General features: G+C 38.8%; 1 non-coding gene across 1 annotated transcript; it reads right to left on the bottom strand.

The window, feature by feature from the left end:
- Positions 1-708: 708 nt before the first annotated feature.
- LOC117312875 (U6 spliceosomal RNA) lies at positions 709-811 on the bottom strand. Its single transcript, XR_004527279.1, has one exon. It is a non-coding gene; the product is annotated as a U6 spliceosomal RNA (small nuclear RNA).
- Positions 812-19,630: the final 18,819 nt, after the last annotated feature.

Genomic DNA, 19,630 nt, shown 5'->3' with positions numbered 1-19,630 from the left:
CATTTGAAAATATTTTCTCCCATTCTGAGGGTTGTCTTTTCATCTTGTTTATGGTTTCCTTTGCTGTGCAAAAGCTTTTAAGTTTCATTAGGTCCCATTTGTTTATTTTTGTTTTTATTTCCATTTCTCTAGGAGGTGGGTCAAAAAGAATCTTGCTGTGATTTATCTCATAGATTGTTCTACCTATATTTTCCTCTAAGGGTTTTATAATGTCTGGCCTTACATTTAGGTCTTTAATCCATTTTGAGTTTATTTTTGTGTATGGTGTTAGGGAGTGTTCTAATTTCATCCTTTTACATGTAGCTGTCCAGTTTTCCCAGCACCACTTATCGAAGAGGCTGTCTTTTCTCCATTGTATATTCTTGCCTCCTTTATCAAAAATAAGATGGCCATATGTGTGTGGGTTTATCTCTGGGCTTTCTATCCTGTTCCATTCATCTATATTTCTGTTTTTGTGCCAGTACCATACTGTCTTGATTACTGTAGCTTTGTAGTATAGTCTGAAGTCAGGGAGCCTGATTCCTCCAGTTCTGTTTTTCTTTCTCAAGATTATTTTGGCTATTTGGGGTATTTTGTGTTTCCATAAAAGTTGTAAAATTTTTGTTCTTGTTGTGTGAAAAATGTCATGGTAGTTTGATAGGGATTGCATTGAATCTATAGATTGCTTTGGGTAGTATAGTCATTTTCACAATGTTGATTCTTCCAATCAAAAATATGGAATGGTTCAAGAATTTGCATATCATCATTGTGCAGGGGCCATGCTAATCTTCTCTGTATCATTCCAATTTTAGTATATTTGCTGCTGAAGCAAGCACTGAGCCGTGAAAAATTTGAGTCACTTGCTGTGCATGTTCCCAGCTGAGGTTGAGCAAGGCAACTCGCTTTCTTCTTGTTTCACCTCTCATACTGTAAATAAGTGTCCTTTTGTGGTCTATTTTGTGCCATGTTTTTTCCTTTTTTTGGTGTGGTTGGTGGTTTCACTGTTGAAAATGGAATTATCCCTTTATTTTCTGGCACTGCATATTGCTCTGGAGGCAGCTGTCAGAAGGCAGCCTGGATTTTCTTCCTTCATTTAAGGAAATTTAGCTTTAAAAATATCTTGGAATAATTTTTGTCTGCAATTTTTGGGTTCTTTATTTCAGGAATACTTTTCATCCATATGCTGTATCATTTCTGCCTGCCCTTGATATCTATTACTTTATCTGTACTCATTTTATCTTTCCCTTTCCTTCCCTTTGCATTCTCTCTGGAAGGACTTTCATTTCAAGACTTTAAATTTTCAGCCATGTCTATTCTGTTTGGGCTGTTCTAATGATTAGTTCTGTAATGATACTGTTTGGGTGCTCTGTTGCCATAGTTCTGCAATCCCTCTTTTAATCTCATTCTGTTCTTTTGACATTTTGTCTTTAATACCTTTGTAAAAAATAGAATTCATGTTATTATCAAGTCATTCCATAGCCTGAAGCCCTGGCAGGGAATCTTCTTCTGTTCTTGGGTTATGTTTTCTGTCACCTGAATTATTTTTCTGTACTCTGTAGCCACACTTCCTTTATTGGTCTTTGAGTGATAGGTTTCCACAGTCACCATGACATGCCCACTTTGTTCCCTTGCTCACGCTAAGTGTGAGCAACTTTGACTGCGATGGGGAGGTCTAGGTAAATTCCTCTTAACATTTTTCCCATCTTATTGAGACATTTTTGGCTTCCACTCTGAGCCAAATTTGAGAGGTATCATGTTCTTACTGCTTTTCAGTACCCTGGTGGCTCAGTCTGTCAAAAAGTTCAGCCAGAGTGGGTGAAGTTTTGCTAGAAAACTAGAGGTCAAGTCTTTCTTTTTTTTTTTTAAATTAATTAATTAATTTTTTGGCTGTGCGGGGTCTTTGTTTCTGTGCGAGGGCTTCTTCTAGTTGCAGCAAGCGGGGGCCACTCTTCATTGCAGTGCGCGGGCCTCTCACTATCGTGGCCTCTCACTGTCACAGCCTCTCTTGTTGCGGAGCACAGGCTCCAGACGCGCAGGCTCAGTAGTTGTGGCTCACAGGCCTAGTTGCTCTGTGGCATGTGGGATCTTCCCAGACCAGGGCTCGAACCCATGTCGCCTGTATTGGCAGGCAGATTCTCAACACTGCGCCACCATGGAAGCCCCAAGTCTTTCTTCTGAGATTAAAAAGGATACCCTATGTTAGAGAACACCACATATGATCAAGGGCATATCCTACTCTTGTGGGGAAATACCCTGTGTTTTCAATCATTCTCCTGATCTAGACTGGAATTCTGAAAAATGGTGAATCCAAGTACTTTTCTTTTCTTTTAAACATTATTTATTTATTTATTTTTGGCTGTTTAGGGTCTTGGTTGAGGCATGTGGGATCTTTCATTGCAGCACACGGGCTTTTCATTGTCGTGTGTGGGCTTCTCTCTAGTTGTGGTGTGTGGGCTCCAGAGCACGTGGGCTCAGTAGTTGTGGCATACAGGCTCAGTAATTGCCGCATGTAGGCTAAGTTGCTCCATGGCATGTGGGATCTTAGTTCCCTGACCAGGGATCAAACCCACATCCTCTGCATTGGAAGGTGGATTCTTAATCATTGGACCACCAGGGCAGTCCCATCCAAGTATTTTTTCTGCCTTTGTTGAGATGGCATAATGGTTAGGATCAACTTGCCCTGATTTCCTTATGTAAACCATGTAGCTAATAACATCATGGGGTTTTTATGAGTCTTAAATAGAATGTTGCATATAATGGCTTATCATCATGCTACAGATACCCAACATATGTTAGGTGTGATTATTTTATTGCAGTGAAGATTCTCTTCTGAGGGCCTCTCTTTACTTTTGCCCTGGGCTGCATACTTACCCACTCACTCTTTAATTCCGCTTCTTCCCAAATGGGGTTGCATTCTTGGGATTTTACAAACTTACTATATTTGCCTCATATCACTTTATTGAGGGTATGTATGGAAGAGGATGAGGTATATAGTATGAGCACAATGAATTATTTCCTTTATTGATTTCCTTGGAAACTACTTTTAAAAGTGTATGACATGAGGTCATATCCTATTTATTTCAGGTTGCTGATGGTGATAATTTTGTTGCTGATGTTAGTGTCAGTAGGTTATAGGGTGGGGTATTGTTTATCTTCCTCCATTCATCATGTCTATCTAGAAGTTCAAACAGGATTAGAGACATAGGGGAGAGAGGCAGGCCCTCGAGCAGGTGTCTGAGTGAGGGAAGGAGCAGAGGTAGAAATGGGTAAGAGGAGGTGGTGAAGGGCAGAGGCTGGTTAGCAATGAAGGGAATACTGGGTGATGAACCATGGTAGGTAGGAGACTTAAGGATGGTTGGGGATTTTGGAGCCCAGGAGGAAGAACTGAAATTAGTGGTGGATCTAATCTACTGATCTTCTATAAGACCTGGCTGTCCTGCCAGGTCACCTGTTGACATGATGTCTTTCCCAAGTGAACCTTTAGGCTGCCACAGCCACATGACCCAAAGGTTCTGACTGGGGTGCACATGCACCTTTTGCTCTTTAGTAAAACAGAGACCACCAGGCAGGAAGGCAGATGCAGAAGATACCAAAGTTCTGTCTATAGGGATAGACATGGCTGAGAGTTCACCTGGTCCTATTAGTCTTAAGTTTTATCTACCTCTGAAATTTGGGGACCAAACAGCTCCAGGAGCCACTTCTAATGATATACTCATAACCTGGGGCTCTAACATTGGTTTGGGCATCAGAGAGAAAGACAATTAATTCCTGACTCCATTAGTACCATGACTTTGTTCACTAAGTCGAGTTAACTTTGCTCCTGAATCGAGAGCTTCCAAAGTCATTGCTGATCCATGTGTATACAGAGCCTGTGCTGAAGCCTCACACAATAGATGCTCCTTAATTAAATGAAGAAAAGATATATCAGTTTCACAGCACTCCAGAAGTTGGAGAATATCTTTTGGGTCCCTTCCCTCCCTCCCTCCCTATTGCCCTCTCTAATTCAGCACCAACTTCTTATCAAGGAGCTCGAATCTGCCAGTGGAATGAGGAATCATCTAGCAAGCAGGTTATTTTAAATCTTTAATAGACATATTACCTTACATTATGGCTTCATCATCCGCCCCTCAGTGTGAGCACCAATAGAACATCCATCATAATTAGTGTAACATCCGGAACACATAAAAAAGATGAAAATGTGCAGTTAAGTTGGGTGTAAGGGAGCCCAGACTCTCTGACTGGCTTTCTGTTAGACTGTGGGCACAGAGCCAGGCCTGGATGTGGCTTTCCCACGGACCAGAAAGGGGAGTAGGGTGTGCTCTTAGCCCAGAGTGCTGTTCCTGTTCATCCTTCTCCAGAAAGACAGAGCCTTCCAGCACTGAGCTGAAGCTGTAGCTGTCATTTACAAAGTTCTAGTCTCACTTCTATTACTGGCCAACCTGAGGCCACTGGCCAAAACTTGGACTCCCATGTCCAGAACAATCAGATAGGAACAATTTATTTACTGAGCCAAAACCTGTATTAGGCTCTTTTCACTTTCGTTAGCTCATGGAAGCCCTGTGATCACCATATGAAGTAGATATTATTATTCATATTTTTATGAAGGAGAAAACTGAGGTTTAAAAATGTTCTAAGACTCATACCCTGGGAAGTCTATTTCCAAAGGTTATTTTCGTAGAATGTGGCCACTGGACAAGAAAAGTGTGTGGAGTATTGAAGCGAGGAGGAGGTGAGGAGATGCTGTTCCAAGCTTGGAGGCGAGAGGGACGTGCCATTCAGGTGTGAGTGGCACCTTCACTTGCATGTAATCCTTCAGAACGCCCAACGAACCACTGCGTGCCTCTTGTATTGTTTGCATGTACATGTATGTGTGTAATTACTTATCTCTCTTTTGGGCTCATGCAGAGTTGAGTTAGTCCTACATTTCAGCTCTCAGCACTGTCTACATCATTCAGCACAAGGCCCCTCTTGCATTTATTTCCCCTTATTCAGTCCCTGATCCTCACTTCCACCCCCCTCACTTGCCTAGTTGTCTAACTCTGTTGTACTGGATATATATCCTTTTACTATTGTGTACATGTTTTTGGTTAATGTAACGGTATTTTGTTATAGACCTCACTTTGTTTTTTTAAATTTTTTCCCTTACTTTTAGGCTTTTAGATATAACCACATTTGCTCTGTGAGCATCAAACGCACTCGATGTTAACTCCTGTGTGCTGGGAAGGTATGTATCCACACATTTTGCTCATCCTCAGCCCTGGAGATAGACACTATAGCTCACCTTCAACTCCTGGTAACTTCACACAATACAATGACTCAATGAACACAGCATCCTTGACCCCTAGGGATTTGCACCAAACTTTATTGGCCATTCTCCATTGTTTGCCTTCCTACCATCATCTCACTTGTTTAACTCCTCATCATCTCTTGTCTGGGTTCTTACAAAGGTCTCTGCCTCCTACCTTTTTTTTTTTAACTTAAAAAATTTTTTTATTGGAGTATAGTTGCTTTACAATGTTGTGTTAGCTTCTGCTGTACAGCAAAGTGAATCAGTTATACATTTACATATATCCACTCTTTTTCAGGTTATTTTCCCATATAGGCCATTACAGAGAATTGAGTAGAGTTCCCTGTGCTCTACAGTAGGTCCTTATTAGTTATCTATTTTCTAAAATAGATGTTTATTGGAGTATAATTGCTTCACAATACTGTATTAGTTTCTGTTGCACAACAAAGCGAGTCAACCATATGCATACATTTGTCCCCATATCCTCTCCCTCTTGAGCCTCCCTCCCATCCTCCCTATCCCCTCCATCTAGGTTGGTGCAAAGCACTTAGCCGATCTCCCTTTTCTATGCTGCTGCTTCCCACCAGCCACCTATTTTACATTCGGTAGTGTATATATGTTGATGCTACTCTCACTTTGCCCCAGCTTTGCCCTCCCACTCCATGTCCTCAAGTCCATTTTCTATGTCTACCTCTTTATTCCTTCCCTGCAACTAGGTTCATCAGTACCATTTTTTTTTTTAGACTCCATATATATGCCTCAGCATATGGTATTAGTTTTTCTCTTTCTGACTTACATCACTCTGTATGACAGACTCTAGGTCCATCCACCTCACTACAAATAACTCAATTTCATTTCTTTTTATGGCTGAGTAATATTCCATTGTATATATGTGCCACATCTTCTTTATCCATTCATCTGTTGATGGACATTCAGGGTGGTTCCATTGTCCTGGCTACTGTAAATAGTGCTGCAGTGAACATTGTGGCACATGTCTCTTTGTGAATTATGGTTTTCTCAGGGTATATGCCCAGTAGTGGGATTGCTGGGTCGTATGTTAGTTCCATTTTTAGTTTTTAAAGGAACTTCCATACTGTTCTCCGTAGTGTCTGTATCAATTTACATTCCCACCAACAGTGCAGGAGGGCTCCCTTTTCACCACACCCTTTCCAGCATTTATTGTTTCTAGTTTTTTGATAATGGCCCTTCTGAATGGTGTGAGGTGATACCTCACTGTAGTTTTGATTTGCATTTCTCTAATAATTAGTGATGTTGAGCATCGTTTCTTGTGCCTCTTGGCCATCTGTATCTCTTCCTTGGTGAAATGTCTATTTAGGTCTTCCACCCGTTTTTTAACTGGATTGTTTGTTTTTTTGATACTGAGCTCCATGAGCTGTTTTATATTTTGGAGATTAATCCTTTGTCTGTTGTTTCATTTGCAAATATTTTCTCCCATTCTGAGGGTTTTTTTTTTTGTCTTATTTATGGTTTCCTTTGCTGTGCAAAAGCTTTTAAGTTTAATTAAGTCCCATTTGTTTATTTTTGTTTTTATTTCTGTTACTCTAGGAGGAGGGTCAAAAAAGATCTTGCCCTGGTTTATGTCAAAGAGTGTTTTTCCTATGTTTCCTCTAAGAATTTTATAGTGTCTGATCTCACATTAAGGTCTTTAATCTATTTGGAGTTTATTTTTGTGTATGGTGTTAGGGAATATTCTAATTTCATTCTTTTACATATTGCTGTCCAGTTTTCCCAGAACCACTTATTGAAGAGGCTGTCTTTTCTCCATTGTATGTTCTTGCCTCCTTTGTTGCAAATTAGGTGCCTATATGTTCATGGGTTTATCTCTGGACATTCTATCTTGTACCATCTATATTTCTGTTTTTGTGTCAGTACCATAATGTCTTGATTAGTGTAGCTTTGTGGTATAGTTTGAAGTAAGGGAGCCTGATTCCTCCAGCTCTGTTTTTCTTTCTCAAGATTATTTTGGCTATTTGGGGTCTTTTGTGTTTCCATACGAATCATAAAATTTTTTGTTCTAATTCTGTGAAGAATGCCAATGGTAGTTTGATAGGGATTGCATTGAATCTGTAGATTGCTTTGGGTAGTGTAGTCATTTTCATAATATTGATTCTTCCAACCCAAGAATATGGTATATTTCTCCATCTGTTTATGTCAACTTTGATTTCTTTCATCAGTGTTTTACAGTTTTCTGAGAATGAGTCTTTCACCTTCTTTGGCAGGTTTATTCCTAGGTATTTTATTCTTTTTGTTGCAGTGGTAAATGGGAGTGTTTCCTTAATTTCTCTTTCTAATTTTTTTCTGATTTTTCATTGTTGGTGTATAGGAGTGCCAGAGATTTCTGTCCACTAATTTTGTATCCTGCAACCTTACCAGAGTCAATGATTAGTTCTAGTAGTTTTCTGGTGGTAGCTTTAGGATTTTCTATTTATAGTATCATGTCATTGGCACACAGAGACTGTTTTACTTCTTCTTTTCCAATTTGTATTCCTTTTATTTCTTTTTCTTTTCTGATTGCTGTGGCTAGGACTTCCAAAACTATGTTGAATAAGAGTGGCGAGAGTGGACATCCTTGTCTTGTTCCTGATCTCAGTGGAAATGCTTTCAGTTTTTCACCATTGAGTATGATGCTTGCTGTTGGTTTGTCATATATGGCCTTTATTATGTTGAGGTAGGTTCCCTCTGTGACCATTTTCTGGAGAGTTTTTTTATCATAAATGGGTGTTGAATTTTGTCAAAAGCTTTTTCTGCATCTATGGAGATGATCATACAGCTTTTATTCCTTAATTTGTTAATGTGGTGTATCACACAGATTTATTTGTGTGTATTGAAGAATCCTTGCATCCCTGGGATAAATCCCACTTGATCATGGTGTGTGATCCTTTTAATGTGCTCTTGGATTCTGTTTGTTAGTACTTTGTTCAGGAATTTTGCATCTACATTCCTCAATGATATTGGTCTATAATTTTCTCTTTGTGATATCATTTTCTGGTTTTGGTATCAAGGTGATGGTGGCTTTGTAGAATGAATTTGGGAGTGTTTCTCCCTCTGCAATTTTTTGGAAGACTTTGAGGATGATAGGTGTTAGCTCTTCTCTAAATGTTTGATAGAATTCTCTTGTGAAGCCATCTGGTCCTGGACTTCCTTTTTTGGAAGATTTTAAATTACAGTTTTAATTTCATTACTTGTGATAGGTCTGTTTATAATTTCTAATTCTTCCTGGTTCAGTCTTGGAGGTTTATACCTTTCTAAGAATTTGTCCATTTTTTCGTGGTTGTCCATTTTATTAGCATATAGTTGTTTGTAGTAGTCTCTTATGATCCTTTGTATTTCTGCTATGTCAGTTGTGATTTCTCTTTTTTCATTTCTAATTTTATTGATTTGCATCCTCTCCCTCTTTTTCTTGATGAGTCTGGTTCAGGGTTTATCAATTTTTAATCTCTTCAAAGAACCACCTTTTAGTTTTATTGTCTTTGCTATTGTTTTCTTCATTTCTATTTCATTTATTTCTGCTCTGATCTTTATGATTTCTTTCCTTCTACTCACTTTGGGTTTTCTTTGTTCTTTTTTCTCTAGTTGTTTTAAGTGTAGGGTTAGACTGTTTATTTGAGATTTTTCTTGTTTCTTGAGGTGAGAATGTATTGCTATAAACTTCCCTCTTAGAACTGCTTTTGCTGCATCCCATAGGTTTTGGGTCATTGTGTTTTCATTGTCATTTGTTTCTATTTACTTTTTTTAATTTCTTCTTTGATTTCTTCAGTGATCTATTGGTTATTTAGTAGCACACTGTTTCGCCTCCCTGTACTTGTATTTTTTTTTACAGTTTTTATCCTGTAACTGATTTGCAGTCTCACAGGGTTGTGGTCAGAAAAGATGCTTCATATGATTTCAAATCTCTTAACTTTTCTGAGGTTTGATTTGTGACCCAAGATGTGATCTATCCTGGAGAATGTTCCATGTGCACTTGAGAAGAAAGTGTGTTCTTCCACTTTTGGGTGGAAAATTCTATAAATATCAATTAGATCTGTCTGGTCTACTGTGTCATTGAAAGCTTGTGATTCCTTATTTATTTTCTGTTTGGATGATCTGTCCATTGGTGTAAGTGGGGGTGTTAAAGTCCCCTACTATTATTGTGTTATTGTTGATTTCTCTGTTCATGGTTGTTAACATTTGCCTTATGTATTGAGGTGCTCCTATGTTGGGTGCATAAACATTTATAATTGTTATTCTTCTTCTTGGAATGATCCATTGATCATTATGTAGTGTCCCTCCTTATCTCTTATAACAGTCTTTATTTTAAAGTCAATTTTATCTGATATGAGTATTGCTACTCCAGCTTTCTTTTAATTTCCATTTGCATGGAATATCTTTTTCCATCCCCTCTCTTTCAGTGTGTATGTGTCCCTAGGTCTGAAGTGGGTCTCTTGTAGGCAGCATATATATGGGTCTTGTTTTTGTATCCATTCAGCCAGTCTGTGTCTTTTGGTTGGGGCATTTAATCCATTTACATTCAAGGTTATTATTAATATGTATGTTCTTATGACCATTTTCTTAATTGTTTTGGGTTTGTTTTTGTGGGTCTTTTTCTTCTCTTGTGTTTCCCACTTAGAGAAGTTTCTTTAGCGTTTGTTGTAAAGCTGATTTGGGGGTGCTGAATTCTCTTAGCTTTTGCTCATCTGAAAAGCTTTTGACTTCTCCATTGAATCTGACTGAGATCCTTGCTGGGTAGAGTAATCTTGGTTGTAGGTTTTTCTCTTTCATCACTTTAAGTATATCCTCCCACTCCCTTCTGGCCTGCAGTTTCTTCTGAAAAATCAGCTGATAACCATATGGGGATTCCTTTGTATGTTATAATTTGTTTTTCCTTTGCTGCTTTTAATATTTTTTCTTTGAATTTAATTTTTGTTAGTTTGATTAATCTGTGTCTTGGTGTGTTTTTCCTAGGGTTTATCCTGTATGGGACTCTGTGTGCTTCCTAGACTTGGGTGACTATTTTATTTCCCATGTTAGGGAAGTTTTCAACTATAATCTCTTCAAGTATTTTCTCAGACCCTTTCTTTTTCTCTTTTTCTGGGACCCCTATAATTTGAATGTTGTTGCATTTAGTGTTGTCCCAGAGGTCTCTGAGATTGTCTTCAATTCTTTTCATTCTTTTTTCTTTATTCTGCTCCTTGGCATTTATTTCCACCATCTTGTCTTCCAGCTCACTTATTCGATCTTCTGTCTCAGTTATTCTGTTATTGATTCCTTCTAGTGTATTTTTCATTTCAGTTATTGTGTTGTTCATCTCTGTTTGTTTTTTCTTTAGTTCTTCTAGATCTTTCTTAAACATTTCTTGTATTTTCTCAATCCATGCCTCCATTCTATTTCTGAGATTCTGGATCATCTTTACTATCATTACTCTGAATTCTTTTTCAGGTAGATTGCTTATTTCCTCTTTATTTATTTAGTCTTGTAGATTTTTACCTTGCTTCTTCATTTGTGACATATTTTTTTGCCATCTCATTTAGTTATTTATTTTTTTAATGAGTGGGATTGTGTTTCTGTCTTACTGGTTCTTTGGGTAGAGTCTTCCAACACTGGGGTTTGTTGGCTATTGGGTAGAGCTGGGTCTTTGTACTGAGATGAGGAAGTCTGTTAGACCTCATTCTGATGAATATTCCCTGGGGTTTGAAGTTCTCTGTTAGTCCAGTGGTTTGAACTCGGAGCTGCCACCACAGGAGCTTCAGCCTGACCCTGGGATTGTGAACCAAGATCCCGCAAGCTGCCTGTGGTGACCAAAAATAAAACCAACAATAACAAAGTAAAAAATAAAATTAGACTAGGAAACTAACAGATATTTTAGGAAGAATATAAAAATAACAAAATAGATGAATCAACAATTGGAAGGTACATCAGTACCACAATGGTAAAAAAGAGGAGGAGGGAAAAGGAAAAAAAGAAGGGTTAAAGGCCTCGGCTCTGGAGGGTGGAGCCTAAGCAAGGGCGAGTTTCAGGCAGTGGGTGCAACCAGTGCTCAGGACTGACAGGGCTGGACAAAGCCCTGGGGGCTATGGGGGTTGGGCATTAGGCTCAAGGAACAGAAGGGGTCCAGGCATTCCCCCCACTCATGGTCTCAGATGGCAGAGGACCTCACCTGGGAGCCCAGCAGGCTTCCTGGGCTCGAGTGGACAGAATAAACACCCTCCTCTCCTCTCCTTCTTCTCTGGTCTGGGAGGGCCCCTCCTGCCTGCCTCTTCTGATCTCCCTCGCCTCCATCCTATGCCCCCAAGGACTCACGTGACCTGGAAGGGGGTTTGGAGGGCAGCAGATCAGTTTGGGAGTTCAGCAGGCTCCCTGTGCCTGAGTGGGATAGGCAATTGCCCTCTGCTCCTCTCTCACTCCTCCTGGAGAGTACCTCCCGCCTGCTTATCCTGATCTCCCTGGCCTCAGGGGCACCAAACCTGTCTGGCCTCCACTTCTCCTCCCCCTTCAGTCCCCCTATGTCATATCAGTTCACTTTGGGGTTCCTCCCTTCTCCTTGGGCCTCAGAGTCCCCCACCAGCAGCTGGCAGGTGCCCTAGTTGTGGGGAGATGCTAACTCCATGTCTTTTCTGTTTGTTTTTATATTTCTTTTAACCTGGATGTTTTACTCTTTTGAACAAAATCAGAGTTGTGATTATGAAGGCTGAGAAGTCCTACAATATGCCATCTGCAAGCTGGAGACCCAGGAAAACTGGTGATATAAATTCTAGTCTGAGTCCAAAGGCCATCAAAATTGGTTTCTGCTTTCCTGGAGCACCACCTTCTGCTCCAGCTCCTGTTTTCTGTTTAATTAAGCAAGGAGCCCACCACTTTTAATACTAAATCCAACACACCCTTCAAGTCTCAGAGAAGCCAGTTGTCCACCTGAACTTGCCCTCCTCTCAAATCCTCCATCACACATTTTCTGTGCCAGTCATTTGGTGCAGAAACCAAAATTCAAGATGATAGATGATTAACTGTTGCAAATGCAGGAGTTTTCTACATGGTTAGGTTTTGTTGTCTCCACTGAAGAGAAGAGGAGTTGTATGTAGCCTATTTGTCTTATCACAGAGCCCAGAAGCCTGTGTGTTACAAGTACAAGATGATCCAAGGGCTTTGCAGTTACACACACTGGGGTCTAAATTTGTGGTTAATAGATAACCTTTACCTATGTTCCAGGAAGGAAATTCATCCTGGAGGGTCTAGCTTAGCAGAAGATAGATGGAGACTCATCACCAGCAGATGGGAAGGGTTATGGAGAGTTGGTAAGAACTGATGAAGAAGAAATCATTCTCAATTAACCCCTGGTGACCTAGTTGTGTATGCATGTGTATATGAGCCTGTGCCTGAATGTGTGTGTGTGTGTGTGTGTGTGTGTGTGTGTGTGTGTGTGTGTGTGTGTGTGTGTGTGTTGTGAGGCAGGAAATAGGAATATGACAGCATGGAGGAAACGGTCCATGTTATAGCTCCTTCTGTCAGTTTTAGAAAGACAAGCCTCTTCCAAGTAGAGTAAAATGTGGGGTCTGGGTATTGTTCCCCACAGAGCCAGGTTGCCTTCTTCTTCCCTGAGGAATCCTGAAGATGGCAGGAGCATCTGGAAGGACCGTGAAGTGGTCCTGCCTTCAAAGTGGACAAAAGAAAGCAAAGCTTTGGCAGTAGGTCTAAAGGTGTGTAAGGCAGAGGATTGTCCTTCTTGGGCTGTGAATTCGTTTGTGTTTTACCCCTGCCTAAAATCTCTCTTTTATTTTCTGGTCATTTTCCTGAATCTCAAGATTTCTTCATTTATTTTTTTAATTCTCCAAGATTACCTGAGTGCACTGACTCTTCTTAAATGAGTTACTGATCTGGAGGTTTCTTACTTAAATCTGGTCCCATTTTCCTGGTCTCTCTTTGGCAATAAATGTCAATGTTTTAGCAAAGCAGCTAACAGCTACATATTCCATGCTCTTTTATTTTTATTTTCTTTATTCTCACATCTTTATTGGAGTATAAATGCTTCACAAAGTTCTGTTAGTTTCTGCTGTACAACAAAGTGAATCAGCTATATGTATGCATATATCCCCATATCCCCTCCCTCTTGAGCCTCCCTCCCACCCTCCCTATCTCATCCCTCTAGGTGTGGCCCACGGGATTATGTGGTCACTAAGAAATGAGTAGAAGTGGTGTGTACACCTCTGAGTTTGTGACTCTAGGGAGAATTGTTGCTTATACCCACCCTACCCCCTCTATTTTCTATGCTTCTCTTTTCATGGGCTAGAATGTGCAGCTGTTGCTGGGAGCTTAATTAGGCTTCTTAGCCCACAAATGGAAGCCATAGGTTAAATTGACCAAGCAAAGAGATAGAAGGAACCAAATCTATATACTGCCATATTAGTCCTGGCATGCTTATGTTAGGCATTTTAGGGAAAGAGAAATAGCTTCTGTTTTCTTTAAACCCCCATGTTTTGGCCTTTGTTGGAGCAGTCAAACCTGTATTCTATTACACAGATCTAAGCTATCCACAGTCGTGAGGGTAGAGGTCTAGGGACAAGTCTGATAGTTAACAAATCTTGGGGATGCCAAATCCATGATTTCTAAACAGCTGTGGCTGGTGAGTGACTTTCAATCTGTCAGAACATTTCAGGAAAATGCAGCCAGAATTAGTATTATTTAAGCAATGCTTAGTGTTATGATTTTGTTAATTGACTTATATAGATTTATGGACATATTTTTGAAATAACATAAACATAAAAAAATTTTCTTTTCAATTGTTTAGAATGACAGATAATTTATTATTCAACAAAAACTGAGGCATAAGGACTCAAGTAAAGAAATTAACAGAAAATATTTTACAAGGGACCTTGAAGACAGAGCCCAACTAAAACAAAATTAATGCTTTACCATACACTACAATAGGGACTGAAAAAAAACAAATTTTTCCATTCCACATTCATAAATACATTGGAAAAATTTTGTTTTTATATACAGCAGGTTCTTATCTGTAATCAATTTTATACATATCACTGTATACATGTCAATGCCAATCGCCCAATTCATCACATCACCACACCCGCCCCCCAACCCCAGCCCCGTGTCTTTCCCCCTTCGGTGTCCATACGTTTGTTCTCTACAGCTGTGTTTCAACTTCTGCCCTACAAACCGGTTCATCTGTACTAGTTTTCTAGGTTCCACATATATGCGTTAATACACGATATTTGTTTTTCTCTTTCTGACATACTTCACTCTGTATGACAGCCTCTAAATCCATACAGGTCTCAACAAATGACCCAATTTCGTTCCTTTTTATGGCTGAGAAATATTCCATTGTATAGGTGTACCACATTTTCTTTATCCATTCATCTGTCGATGGGCATTTACATTGCTTCCATGACCTGGTTATTGTAAATAGTGCTTCAATGAACATTGGGGTGCATGTGTCTTTCTGAATTATGGTTTTCTGTGGGTATATGCTCAGTACAGAGATTTCTGGATAATATGGCAATTCTATTTTTGATTTTTAAGGAACCTCCATACTGTTCTCCATAGTGGCTGTATCAATTTACATTCCCACCAACAGTGCAAGAGGCTTCCCTTTTCTCCACACTCTCTCCAGCATTTGTTGTTTGTAGATTTTCTGATGATGCCCATTCTAACTGGTGTGAGGTGATACCTCATTGTAGTTTTGATTTGCATTTCTCTAATAATTAGTGACGTTGAGCAGCTTTTCATGTGCTTCTCGGCCATCTGTATGTCTTCTTTGGAGAAATGTCTATTTAGGTCTTCTGCCCATTTTTGGATTGGGTTGTTTGTTTTTTAAATATTGAGCTGCATGAGCTGTTTATATATCTTGGAGATTAATCCTTTGTCTGTTGATTCATTTGCAAATATTTTCTCCCATTCTGAGGGCTGTCATTTTGTCTTGTTTATGGTTATCTTTGCTGTGCAAAAGCTTGTAAGTTTCATTAGTTCCCATTTGTTTATTTTTGTTTTTATTTCCATTACTCTAGGAGGTGGTTCAAAAAAGATCTTGCTGTGATTTATGTCAGAGTGCTCTTCCTAAGTTTTCCTCTAAGAGTTTTATAGTGTCCGGTCTTACATTTAAGTCTCTAATCCATTTTGAGCTTATTTTTGTGTATGATGTTAGGGAGTGTTCTAATTTCATTCTTTTACATGTAACTGTCCAGTTTCCCCAGCACCACTTATTGAAGAGACTGTCTTTTCTCCATTGTATATTCTTGCCTCCTTTGTCATAGATTAGTTGACCATATGTGTGTGTGTTTATCTCTGGACTTTCTATCTTGTTCCATTGATCTATGTTTCTGTTTTTGTGCCAGTACAATATTGTCTTGATTACTGTAGCTTTGTAGTATAGTCTGAAGTCAGGGAGTCTGATTCCTCCAGCTCCGTTTTTTTCCCTCAAGACTGCTTTGGCTATTCGTGGCCATTTGTGTCTCCACACACATTTTAAGATATTTTGTTTTAGTTTTGTAAAAAATTCCATTGGTAATTTGATAGGGATTGCATTGAATCTGTAGATTGCTTTGGGTAGTATAGTCATTTACACAATCTTCCTTCTTCCAGTCCAAGAACATGGTATATCTCTCCATCTGTTGGTATTATCTTTAATTTCTTTCATCAGTGTCTTATAGTTTTCTGCATACAGGTCTTTTGTCTCCTTAGGTAGGTTTATTCCTAGGCATTTTATTCTTTTTGTTGCAATGGTAAATGGGAGTGTTTCCTTAAATTCTCTTCCAGATTTTTCATCATTAGTGTATAGGAATGTAAGAGATTTCTGTGCATTAATTTTTTTTTTTTTTTTTTTTGCGGTACACGGGCCTCTCATTGTTGCAGCCTTTCCCGTTGTGGAGCACAGGCTCCGGACACACAGGCCCAGCGGCCATGGCTCACAGGCCCAGCCACTCCGTGGCATGTGGGATCCTCCTGGACCAGGGCACTAACACGTGTCCCCTGTATTGGCAGGCAGACTTTCAACCACTGCACCACCAGGGAAGCCCTGTGCATTAATTTTGTATCCTGCAACTTTACCAAATTTATTGATTAGCTCTAGTAGTTTTCTGGTGGCATCTTTAGGATTCTCTATGTGTAGTATCATGTCATCTGCAAACAGTGACAGTTTTATTTCTTCTTTCCCAATTTGTATTCCTTTTATTTCTTTTTCTTCACTGATTGCCATGGCTAGGACTTCCAACCAATGTGGAATAATAGTGGTGAGTGTGAGAAACCTTGTATTGTTCCTGATCTTAGAGGATATATTTTCAGTTTTTCATCATTGAGAATGATGTTTGCTTTGGGTTTGTTGTATATGACCTTTATTATGTTGAGGTAGGTTCCCTCTATGCCAATTTTCTGGAGAGTTTTTATCATAAATAGGTGGTGAATTTTGTCAAAAGCTTTTTCTGCATCTATTGAGATGATCATATGGTTTTTATTCTTCAATTTGTTAATGTAGTGTATCACACTGATTGATTTGCATGTATTGAAGAACCCTTGCATCCCTGGGATAAATCCCACTTGATCATGGTCTATGATCCTTTTAATGTGTTGTTGGATTCTGTTTGCTTGTTTTTTGTTGAGGATTTTTGCATCTATATTCATAAGTGATATTGGTCTATAATTTTCTTTTTTTGTAGCATCTTTGTTTGGTTTTGGTATCAAGGGGATGGTGGCCTCATAGAATGAGTTTGGGAGTGTTCCTTCCTCTGTAAATTTTTGGGAGAGTTTGAGAAGGATGGGTGTTAGCTCTCCTCTAAATGTTTGATAGAATTCACCTGTGAAGCCATCTGGTCCTGGACTTTTGTTTGATGGAAGATTTTTAATCACAGTTTCAAGATCATTACTTGTGATTGGTCTGTTCATATTTTCTATTTCTTCCTGGTTTAGTCTTGGAAGGTAATACCTTTCTAAGAATTTGTCCATTTTTTCCTGGTTGTCCATTTTTTTTGGCATTGAGTTGCTTGTAGTAATCTCTTAGGATGCTTTGTATTTCTGCAGTGTCCATTGTAACTTCTCCTTTTTCATTTCTAATCTTATTGATTTGAGTCCTCTCCCTCTTTTTCTTGATGAGTCTATCTAATGTTTTATCAATTTTGTTTAACTTCTCAGAGAACCAGCTTTTAATTTTATTGATCTTTCCAATTGTTTTCTTTGTATTTCATTTATTTCTGCTCTGACCTTTATGATTTCTTTCCTTCTGCTAACTTTGCATTTGTTTTTCTTCTTTCTCTAGTTCCTTTAGGTGTAAGGTTAGATTGTTTATTTGAGATTTTTCTTGTTTCTTGAGGTAGGCCTTTATAGCTATAAACTTCCCTCTTAGAACTGCTTTTGCTGCATCCCATAGGTTTTGGAGTGTCATGTTTTCATTGTCATTTGTCTCTAGGTATTTTTTAATTTCCACCTTGAGTTCTTTAGTGGTCTCTTGGTTATTTAGTAACGTATGGTTTAGCCTCCATGTGTTTGTGTTTTTTACCTTTTTTCCCTGTAATTCATTCTATTCTCATAGCATTGTTGTGAGAAAAGATTCTTGATATAATTTCAAATTTCTTAAATTTACTAAGGATTGATTTGTGACCCAAGATGTGATCTATCCTGTAGAATATTCCATGCTCACTGGAGAAGAAAGTGTAATGTGCAGTTTTTGGATGGAATATCTTATAATTATCAATGAAATATATCTGGTCTATTGTGTCCTTTAAAGCTTCTCTTTCCTTATTTATTTTCATTTTGTATGATCTGTCCATTGGTGTAAGTGAGGTGTTAAAATCCCCCACTATATTTGTGTTATTGTCAATTTCTTCTTTTACAGCAGTTAGCTGTTGCCTTATGTATTGAGGTACTCCTATGTTGGGTGCATATATATTTATAATTGTTATATCTTCATCTTGGATTGATCCCTTGATCATTACGTAGTATTGTTCCTTGTCTCTTGTAACATTCTTTGTTTCAAAGTCTATTTTAACTGATATGAGTATTGCTACTCCAGCTTTCTTTTGATTTCCATTTGCATGAAATATCTTTTTCCATCACCTCACTTTCAGTCTGTACATGTCCCTAGGTCGGAAGTAGGTCTCTTGTAGACAGCATATATATGGGTTTTGTTTTTGTATCCATTCAGCAAGCCTGTGAGTTTTGGTTGGAGGATTTAATCCATTCACGTTTAAGGTAATTATCAATATGTATGTTCCTATGACCATTTTCTTAATTGTTTTGGGTTTGTTTTTGTAGGTCCTTTTCTTCTCTTATGTTTCCCACTTAGAGAAGTTCCTTTAGCATTTGTTGTAGAGCTGATTTGGTGGTGCTGAATTCTGTTACCTTTTGCTTGTCTTTAAAGCTTTTGATTTCTCCATCGAATTTGAATGAGATCCTTGCCAGGTAGAGTAATCTTGGTTGAAGGTTCTTCCCTTTCATCACTTTAAATATATCATGCCACTCTCTTCTGGCTTGTAGAATTTCTACTGAGAAATCAGCTGTTAACCTTATGGGAGTTTCCCTGTATGTTATTTGTCATTTTTCCCTTGTTGCTTTCAATAATTTTTCTTTGCCTTTAATTTTTGCCAATTTCATTACTATGTGTCTCAGGGTGTTTCTCCTTAGGTTTATCCTGTATGGGACTCTCTGCACTTCCTGGACTTGGGTGGCTATTTCCTTTCCCATGTTAGGGAATTTTTCGACTATAATCTCTTCAAAAATTTTCTCTGTCCTTTCTCTTTTCTCCTTCTGGGACCCCTATAATGCGAATGTTGTTGCATTTAATGTTGTCCCAGAGGTTTGTTTGGCTGTCTTCATTTCTTTTCATTCTTTTTTCTTTTTTCTGTTCTGTAGAAGTGAATTTCACCATTCTGTCTTCCAGGTCACCTTTCCATTCTTCTGCATCAGTTATTCTGCTATTGATTCTTTCTAGTGTAGTTTACATTTCAGTTATTGTATTGTTCATCTCTGTTTGTTTGTTCTTTAATTCTTCTAGGTCTTTGTTAAACATTTCTTGCATTTAGTCGATCTTTGCCTCCATCCCTTTTCCGAGGTCCTGGATCATCTTCACTCTCATTATTCTGAATTCTTTTTCTGTAGTGTTGCCTATCTCCACTTCATTTAGTTTTTTTTTTTGTGGTTTTATCTTGTTGCTTCATCTGGTACATAGCCTTTTGCCTTTTCATCTTATCTAACTCTGTGAATGTGGTTTTTGCTACACAGACTGCAGGATTGTAGTTCTTCTTCCTTCTGCTGTCTGCCGTCTGGTGGATGGGCTTATCTAAGAGGCTTGTGCAAGTTTCCTGATGGGAGGGGTTGGTGGTGGGTAGAGCTGACTGTTTCTCTGGGGGCAGAGCTCAGTAAAACTTTAATCCACTC

The sequence above is a fragment of the Tursiops truncatus genome, chromosome 6 (assembly GCF_011762595.2).
Source record: "Tursiops truncatus isolate mTurTru1 chromosome 6, mTurTru1.mat.Y, whole genome shotgun sequence".
NCBI lineage: Eukaryota > Metazoa > Chordata > Mammalia > Artiodactyla > Delphinidae > Tursiops > Tursiops truncatus.
Note: the sequence above shows the minus strand (reverse complement) of the source record. Positions and strands in the feature narration are given on the sequence as shown.